This window comes from Euprymna scolopes, chromosome 20 (genome assembly GCF_053919585.1).
Source record: "Euprymna scolopes isolate OS-2025 chromosome 20, ASM5391958v1, whole genome shotgun sequence".
In the NCBI taxonomy this organism is placed as follows: Eukaryota; Metazoa; Mollusca; class Cephalopoda; order Sepiida; family Sepiolidae; genus Euprymna; species Euprymna scolopes.
In genome coordinates, this window is record NC_136501.1 from 102,594,337 (window position 1) to 102,604,329 (window position 9,993).

General features: G+C 36.1%; 1 pseudogene; it reads right to left on the minus strand.

Annotated features, from left to right (window-relative positions):
• Positions 1-8,689: 8,689 nt before the first annotated feature.
• LOC145241822 (U2 spliceosomal RNA) lies at positions 8,690-8,823 on the minus strand (annotated as a pseudogene).
• Between the last annotated feature and the right edge of the window lie 1,170 nt (positions 8,824-9,993).

The window sequence follows — 9,993 nt, forward strand, 5'->3', positions numbered from 1 at the left end:
TTTATCTACTCTCTCTCTCACCCTCTTTCCCTTCTCTTATCTTCTCTCTCTCTCGCCCTGTTTCTCTTCTCTCTAAAGACGGCGAGAGAGAGAGAGAGAGAGAGAAGGGAAAGAGTGTGAGAGAGAGAGTAGATAAAGAGGGTGAGAGAGAGAGAAAGAGAAGAGAAAAAAGTCTAGAGAGAGAGAGAGAGAGAGAAGAGAGTGAGAGAGAGAGAGGATCAACTCGACTCACCATATTTCTCTCTCTCTCTCTCTCTCTCACTCTCTTCTCTCTCTCTCTCTCTCTCTAGACCTTTTTCTCTTCTCTTTCTCTCTCTCACCCTCTTTATCTACTCTCTCTCTCACCCTCTTTCCCTTCTCTCTCTTTCTCTCTCTCTCTCTCTCGCCGTCTTTCTCTCTCTCTCTCGCCGTCTTTCTCTCTCTCTCTCGCCGTCTTTCTCTCTCTCTCTCACTCTCTTCTATCTCTACACCTTTCCTAACTCTCTCTATCACCATATTTCTCTCTCTCTGGAAGGGGGGGGTGGCTATCAGTATGAGGCCGCTTAAATACACGAAAATTACTTTTATACGAGTTTGTTTTCTTATGAATGGAACCGCTTTTGTAGGGGGGAGGGGGGAGGAGGCAATGTGCACAGTCTCCCAAGCATTACCTACTATAAAAAAAGATGCACATTTACCCTCTTCTCTCACCCTCTTTCTCTCTCTCTCTCTTTCTCTTCTCTCTCTCACTCTCTTTCTCTATCACCCTCTTCTCTCTCTCTCTTTCTCTTCTCTCTCTCATCCTCTTTCTCTCTCTCTCACCCTCTTCTCTCTCTCTACCTTTTTCTCTTCTCTCTCGCACCCTCTTCTCTCTCTCTCACCCGCTTCTCTCTCTCTACCTCTTTCTCTTCTCTCTCGCACCCTCTTCTCTCTCTCTCACCCGCTTCTCTCTCTCTACCTCTTTCTCTTATCTCTCTCTCTCTCTCAACCTCTTCTCTCTCTCTCTCTTACCCTCTTCTCTCTCTCACTCTCTGTGTACACCTTTTTCTCTTCTCTCTCTCTCTGACCCTCTTTCTCTCTCTCTCACCCTCTTTTTCTGCTCTCTCTCACCCTTCTCTCTCTCTCTCTCTCTACCTCTTTCTCTTCTCTATCACCCTCTTTCCCTGCTCTCTCTCACCTTCATCTCTCTCTCTCTACCTATTTCTCTTCTCTCTCTCTCTCCCTCTGCTCTCTCTCACCCTCTTCTTTCTCCCTCACCCTCTTCTCTCTCTCTCTCTCTCTCTCTACCTCTTTCTCTTATCTCTCTCTCTCACTACCCCTCTCTCTCTCTCTGTCTTACCCTCTTCTCTCTCTCTCTACCTCTTTCTCTTATCTCTCTCTCTCACTACCTCTCTCTCTCTCACCCTCTTCTCTCTCTCACCCTCTTTCTCTCTTACCCTCTTCTCTCTCTACCTCTTTCACTTCTCTCACCCTCTTTCTCTCACACCCTCTTTCTCTGCTCTCTCTCACCCTCTTCTCTGCTCTCTCTCACCCTCTTCTCTCTCTACCTCTTTCTCTTCTCTCTCTCACCCTCTTCTCTCTCTCTTACCCTCTTTCTCTTCTCTTCTCTTTTCTCTCTCTCTCGCCGTCTTTCTTTTCTCTCTCTCTCACCCTCTTTCTCTTCTCTCTCTCTCTTTCACCCTCATTCTCAACTCACTCTTACCCTCTTCTCTCTCCCTGTCTACCTCTTTCTCTTCTCTCTCTCTCACCCCCTTTCTCTTCTCTCTCTCACACCGTCTTTCTCTTCTCTCTCTCTCCCCTCATTCTCTTCTGTCTCTCTCTCGCCCTCTTTATCTTCTCTCTCTCTCACCCCGTTTCTCTTCTCTCTATATTAGCACTTATCAAGGCCAATAGGCAACTCGAGGATGACAGTTCAAAAGGTCACAGTAGTCAAATTTGGGAAAGAGGATGGAACAACTTTAACGGGAGCATGAGTTATTCAGCGACACCAACCTATTTTGTAATATATATATATATATATATATTGTACAAACTATATATTACCACTTATCAAGGCCTATAGGCCACTCGAGGATGAGAGTTTAAAAGTGCACAGTAGTCAAATTCGGCAAAGATGATGGAACCGCTTTAAGAGGAGGATGAATTATTCAGTGACTCCAACCTATTTTGTTACATATATGTATGTATATATTTTGTAAAAAATATATATTACTACTTATCAAGGCCCATAGGACACTCGAGGATTAGAGTTGAAAAGTGCACAGCAGTCAAACTGGGAAAGATGATGGAACCGCTTTAAGAGGAGGATGAATTATTCAGTGACTCCAACCTATTTTGTTACATATATGTATGTATATATTTTGTAAAAAATATATATTACTACTTATCAAGGCCCATAGGACACTCGAGGATTAGAGTTGAAAAGTGCACAGTAGTCAAATCTGGGAAAGAGGATGGAACCGCTTTAACGGGAGGATGAGATATTCAGCGACTCCAACCTATTTTGGTATATATATATTTATATCTATATTTATTTTTAAATATATATTACCACTTATCAAGGCCCATAGGCCACACGAGGATGAGAGTTTAAAAGTGCACAGTAGTCAAATTCGGCAAAGATGATGGAACCGCTTTAAGAGGAGGATGAATTATTCAGTGACTCCAACCTATTTTGTTATATATATGTATGTATATATTTTGTAAAAAATATATATTACTACTTATCAAGGCCCATAGGACACTCGAGGATTAGAGTTGAAAAGTGCACAGTAGTCAAATTCGGGAAAGAGGATGGAACCGCTTTCACGGGAGGATGAGTTATTCAGCGACTCCAACCTATTTTTTTATATATATATTTATATCTATATTTATTAAAAAATATATATTACCACTTATCAAGGACAATAGGCCACTCGAGGATGAGAGTTGAAAAGTGCATAGTAGTAAAATTCGGGAAAGAGGATGGAACCGCTTTAACGGGAGGATGAGTTATTCAGCGACTCCAACCTATTTTTTATATATATATATATATATCTATATTTATAACAAAAATATATTACCACTTATCAAGGCCCAGAGGCCACTCGAGGATAAGAGTTGAAAAGTGCACAGTAATCAAATTCGGGAAAGAGGATGGAACAGTTTTAACGGGAGGATGAGTTATTCAGCGACTCCAACCTATTTTGTTATATATATATTTATATCTATATTTACTAAAAAATATATATTACCACTTATCAAGGCCCATAGGCTACTCGAGGATGAGAGTTGAAAAGTGGACAGTAGTCAAATTCGGGAAAGAGGATGGAACCTCTTTAACGGGAGGATGAGTTATTCAGCCACTCCAACCTATTTTGTTATATATATATATATATATATATATATATATTTTTTTTGTACAAACTATATATTACCACTTATCAAGGCCCAGAGGCCACACGAGGATGAGAGTTTAAAAGTGCACAGTAGTCAAATTTGGGAAAGAGGATTTAATCGCTTTAATAGGAGGATGAATTATTCAGCGACTCACACCTGTTTTGGTATATATATATATATATATTTATAAAAAAATATGTATTACCACTTATCAAGGCCCATAGGCCACTCGAGGATGAGAGTTAAAAAGTCCACAGTAGTCAAATTTGGGAAAGAGGATGGAACCGCTTTAACAGGAGGATGAGTTATTCAGCAACTCCAACCTATTTTGTTATATATATATATATATATATATATATATATATATATATATATAGATATATTTTTCATAAAATATGTATTACCACTTATCAAGGCCCATAGTCCACTCGAGGACGAGAGTTGAAAAGTGCACAGTAGTCAAATTGGGGAAAGAGGATGGAACCGCTTTAACGGGAGGATGAGTTATTCAGCGACTCCAACCTATTTTGTTATTTTGTAAAAAATATATATGACCACTTATCAAGGCCCAGAGGCCACTCGAGGATAAGAGTTGAAAAGTGCACAGTAGTCAAATTCGGGAAATTTGTTATATATCTATTTTTTTGTTACTTAGGCATTTCCACTTATCAAGGCCCAGATACATCTCGAGGATAAGAGTTAAATGTGCACAGTAGTCAATTGGACAATAAGGCCCAGAGGCCACCCGAGGATAAGGGTTGAAAATGGCAGTAGTTAATTGGACAACATAGTAATACTTAGTAATGGAAAGTCGGGAAATTTGTTATATATATATTTATATTTTGTTTATATAGGCATTACCACTTATCAAGGCGTAGAGGCCACTAGAGGATAAGTGTTGAAAAGTGCAGTAGTCAATTGGACAAAATATAGTAATTGTTAGTAATGGAAATTCAGTAAATTTGTTATATATATATTAATATTTAGTTAAATACGCATTACCACTTATCAAAGCCCACAGGCCACTCGAGGATAAGGATTGAAAAGTGCACCGTAGTAGTCGGTTGTAATGGAAATGCGGGATATTTGTAATATACCTATTTTTTGTTACTTAGGCACAACCACTTATTAAGGCCCAGAGGCCACTCGATGGTATTACCACTTATCAAGGCCCAGAGGCCACTCGAGGATAAGCGTTTAAAAGTGCAGTAGTCAATTGGACAATATAGTAATCGTTAGTAATGGAAATTCAGTAAATTTGTTATATATATGTATATTTTGTTACATACGCATTACCATTTATCAAGGCCCAGAGGCCACTCGAGGATAAGGATTGAAAAGTGCACAGTAGTCAATTGGACAATATAGTAATCGTTAGTAATGGAAATTCAGTAAATTTGTTATATACCTATTTTTTGTTACTTAGTCATTTCCACTTATCAAGGCCCAGAGGCCACTCGAGCATAAGAGTTAAAAAGTCCACAGTAGTCAATTGGACAATAAGGCCCAGAGGCCACCCGAGGATAAGGGTTAAAAAGTGCAGTAGTCAATTGATCAATATAGTAATCGTTAGTAATTACTACTTCTCAAGGCCCAGAGGCCACTCGAGGATAAGGGTTGAAAAGCGCAGTAGTCAATTGGACAATACAGTAATCGTTAGTAATGGAAATTCAGTAAATTTGTTATATATATATATATTTATATTTTGCTAAATACGCATTACTACTTATCAAGGCCCAGACGCCACTCGAGGATAAGGGTTGAAAATATTCAACAAATTTTTTATCTACAGATTAGAAAATTTGTATATAGGGTATCCAGACATATGGAATATATCTAGCATAATCTATCTATTATATCTATAAAAGTCAGAATGTTTGTGTGTGTGGGTGTGTGTGAGGTAGAGAGAGAGAGAGAGAGAACAATTCTTAACCTATATATTCAACAAATTTTTTATCTACAGATTTTAAATTTGTTATAAAGGGTATTCATACATATGGAAATATATCTAGCATAATCTATCTATTATATCTACAAAAGTGAAAATGTGTGTGTCTGTGAGAGAGAGAGCAATTCTCAACCTATATACTCAACAAATTTTTTATCTACAGATTAGATAATTTGTATATAGGGTATTCAGACATATGGAAATATATCTAGCATAATCTATCTATTATATCTATAAAAGTGAGAATGTTTGCGTGTGTGTGTGTGTGAGGTAGCAAGAGAGAGAGAGACAGAGCGAGAGAACAATTCTCAACCTATATATTCAACAAATTTTTTATCTACAGATTTGAAAATTGGTATATAAGGTATTCAGACATATGGAAATATATCTAGCATAATCTATCTATTATGTCTATAAAAGTGAGAATATGTCTGTGTGTGAGAGAGAGAGAGAGTAAGAACAATTCTCACCCTTTATATTCAACAAATTTTTATCTACAGATTAGAAAATTTTTATATAGTGTATTCAGACATATGGAAATATATCTAGCATAATCTATTATATCTATAAAAGTGAGCATGTGTGAGAGGAGAGAGAGAGAGAGAACAATTCTCAACCTATATACTCAACAAATTTTTTATCTACAGATTTGAAAATTTGTATATAGATTATTCAGACATATGGAAATATATCTAGCATAATTTATCTATTATATCTATAAAAGTGAGAATGTGTGGGTGTGTGAGAGAGAGAATGAGAGAGAACAATTCTCAGCTTATATATGCAACAAATTGTTTATCTACAGATCCGAAATATCACATTTGTATAGAAGTAGAAATCTGGATACCTATTCTGATACCTAATAAAAGAAAGGACACTCTTTGGGGCGGATTTTGATGATAACAAGTCACTACTAAGAAATTATAATAAACATTGAAATAATTTAAGAATTTTATCAAAATAAAATTGCATGGTAATCACCCAATTTCTGCCACAAAATTTTGATTGGCAAAACTCATAAACAGAAAATATATATTTTCTAATTTCATCTTTTTTTTTTACATAATCTGATTTGATGTTTTCCTTAATATTCAAATCACTATATTTTGCTGCTTAATATCAAATACAGCAAATGAGTTATTTTTTATGCATCAAACAATTACATTTTCTCATTCATCCAAACTAATCACTGAACATCAATTTCATATTTTCTTCACTAAAATATTACTGTGCTTGATGTCATCAAGTGGAGCGGATCATTTTTTTTTTTCATTTGTTCACACATTTTTCCAATTTATATATATTTTGTCTAAGATTCTTAGCCTATGTCATTGCATACCAAGCTGTTTATTAAAAGTTACGGTTCACTGTAAACACATACGTTATACCAAAATAAAAACGCTTCAGATAATGTCTTGATATTCAATTCAGTTTCTCACATGACATCTTATGAAGTTAGTAGAAATGTTACAGACTTTTGAATCTCGAACACTTTCAATACTGTGCACTGATATTTTCTTTTTTGGAATATAAGCACATTCATGATTTTTTTTTACAAACGTCAACAAATTTCACAATGTGTAGCAATGTACTGAAACAATTATAAAAATATTTGTTTTTATTTTGGATGATGCAGGGCATCCGAAGAGAGATTTTTCTAACAAAATGAAAGTATAATTTTTAGCAATAGGTATCTAGGAAAAGGCCACTACATACGTTATAAATTCCAAATTTCCACAACCTGGCAAATACTGGTACACGCTAGCAAATTTAGATTTGCAATTACAGAATATGATTCTAATTTTTTCCTTTGCTCTTTATTCTAACACTACACTAAGTTTACTGTTTTATTTCGCTGCAGTTGATATTGTGTAGAACAATAAGAAAATCATAGTGAACAATGCATTCAACAAAATTTCACACACATTTCTAGATACCTATATCTAATAAGTTCAAAAGAAAGGACACACTTAGGGAGGTATTTTGGTGGTCAAGTCACTAAATAGAGATTAGCTGGTTTCCCGGCAGAGCCCAGGATGTAATAAACATTGACTGAAATACATGTTCTAGCTGGTTTCTAGGCGTTGCCAGGGATGTAATATAGACACATTATGTTGTATATTACCTGTTCTCTTCTCCCTAAGGTAAAACAATTTCATATACATGCTGTAAATTACCTATGCTAGGGATAAAACATGAACAATACCAGTCCGGGGGTAGATAAAACAAATAATACATAGAGATGAAAGATTCCTCTCCCCTAAGAATAAAACATATGTTCAATATCTGCTTTTGTTTTTTCATTGTTTATACGGTCCCGAGCAACGCCGGGTAGCCCTGCTAGTCTATATATATAAAAGGCAAATATCGGTGTGTATGTATGTATGTATGTATGTATGTATGTATGTTTGTTTGTAACGCTAAAACTTTTGAAAGACGGAACCAGAGTTGACAAATTTGGTATCATATTGCACCTTGATCACCCGGATGACAAATATCGAAATTTCACGTCAAACGGACCAGTAGAAAGGGGTCAACTGATCGTTTTTCTCCTAGGGGGGCCCCCAAAAAAACCTGTCATTTTAACGTTATTCAATACGTGTCACGTGACGTGACGTCAGCTCAAACTTTTGACAGACACAACCAAAGTTGACAAATTATGTATCATATTGAACCTTGATCACCCGCATGACAAATATCGAAATTCCACACCAAACGGACCATTAAAAGGGGGTGAACTGATCATTTCTCTCCTAGGGGGGCCCCCCAAAAAACCTGTCATTTTAATGTTAATATTACATAATCCAAAAACGCTTAGTCATGTCACGTGACGTGACGTCAACATCCAGTAATGGCGAACAAATGTAAACAAACACTTTGTTTTACCGATACTTTTGTAATTTCTCTTCTGCTTTGTTCTAGAGATTATTAAACTCCATGACAATGTCTCCAACGTATTTAACTGGTTAAAAATAGTATTTATACAAGAGTTTTAACGAAAAATATCAGGAAAAAATGTACAGGAATAAAAAAAAATTCAGCTTTCAAAATATTCGTCGATAAAAAAACCGATCTTTATATTTACGCTAGCCATTTTGTATATTACCACGTGACCTGCTATCTCTTAAACTGGAGGGGGGGGATCCACTTGAATCCAACAAAACCAGTAATTTTTTTTTCTATTATATATACATCATTTTCTATAAAATTAAGTGTAGACATTATAATTATAACAAAAAATGTTATTCATACTAAAAAAAAAAAAACGCTTAGTCATGTCACGTGACGTGACGTCAACATCCACTAATGGCGAACAATTGTACCTATTTACTATGCCTCCCCACGGGACAGAGTTAGACACCAGGGTCGTTTTTTAACGTGGAGAAAAGGTACAAAAATAAAAATTGTCTCAGTCGTGGAGGATTTCTCCTCCACCGAAAGAGAACAAGAAATAGAAGTGCAGCATCTGAAGAACAGATACTACACTTTGATCTTGACCAAAAGGCCAAGAATGCGAACAATTGTAAATAACAACTTTTTTCACAAAACCAACACCGTCTTCCTTTTTTTTCTCTCTCTCACCCACTTACTCTTCCCTCTCTCTCACCCTCTTTCTCTTGACGTCACACCACTGTTAAACTGTGGGGGGGGGGGAACACATTCCCAGGCATTATCTCCTATAGATGCACATTTTATTAGAAATTCAGCTTTCAAAATATTAGACGATAATAAAAATATAAAATCAACACCCTCTTTCTCTTTTCTCTCTCTCTCACCAACTTACTCTTCTCTCTCTCTCACCCTCTTTCTCTTGACCTCCTACTACTGTTAAACTGTGTGTGTGTGTGGGGGGGGAAGAGGCAGCTTGAAAACCAACAAAAACAGTGCACAGTTTCCCAAGCATTTGGGGTGGGAAGGGGGGGAAGAAGCCGAGCGCACAGTTTCGTGTGAGAGAGAGAGAACAATTCTCAACCTATATACTCAACAAATTTTTTATCTACAGATTTGAAAGTTTGTATATAGGGTATTCAGACATATGGAAATATATCTAGCATAATCTATCTATTATATCTATAAAAGTGAAAATGTGTGTGTGTGTGAGGTAGCCAGAGAGAGAGAGAGAGAGAGAGAGAGAGAGACAACAATTCTCAACCTATATATTCAATACATTTTTTATCTACAGATTTGAAAATTTGTATATAGGGTATTCAGACATATGGAAATATATCTAGCATAATCTATCTATTATATCTATAAAAGTGAAAATGTGTGTGTGTGTGTGTGTGTGCGTAAGAGAGAGAGAGAACAATTCTCAACCTATATACTCAACGTATTTTTATCTACGGATTTTAAACTTTGTATATAGGGTATTCAGACATATAGAAATATATCTAGCATAATCTATACATTATATCTATAAAAGTGAGAATGTGAGTGTGTGAGAGAGAGAGAACAATTCTCAACCTATATATTCAACAAATTTTTTACCTACAGATTTGAAAATTTGTATATTGGGTATTCAGACATATGGAAATATATCTAGCATAATCGATCTATTATATCTAAAAAAGTCAGAATGTTTGCGTGTGGTTGTGTGTGTAAGGTTGCGAGAGAGAGAGAGGGAACAATTCTCAACCTATCTATTCAATAAATTTGTTATCTACAGATTTGACCATTTGTATATAGGG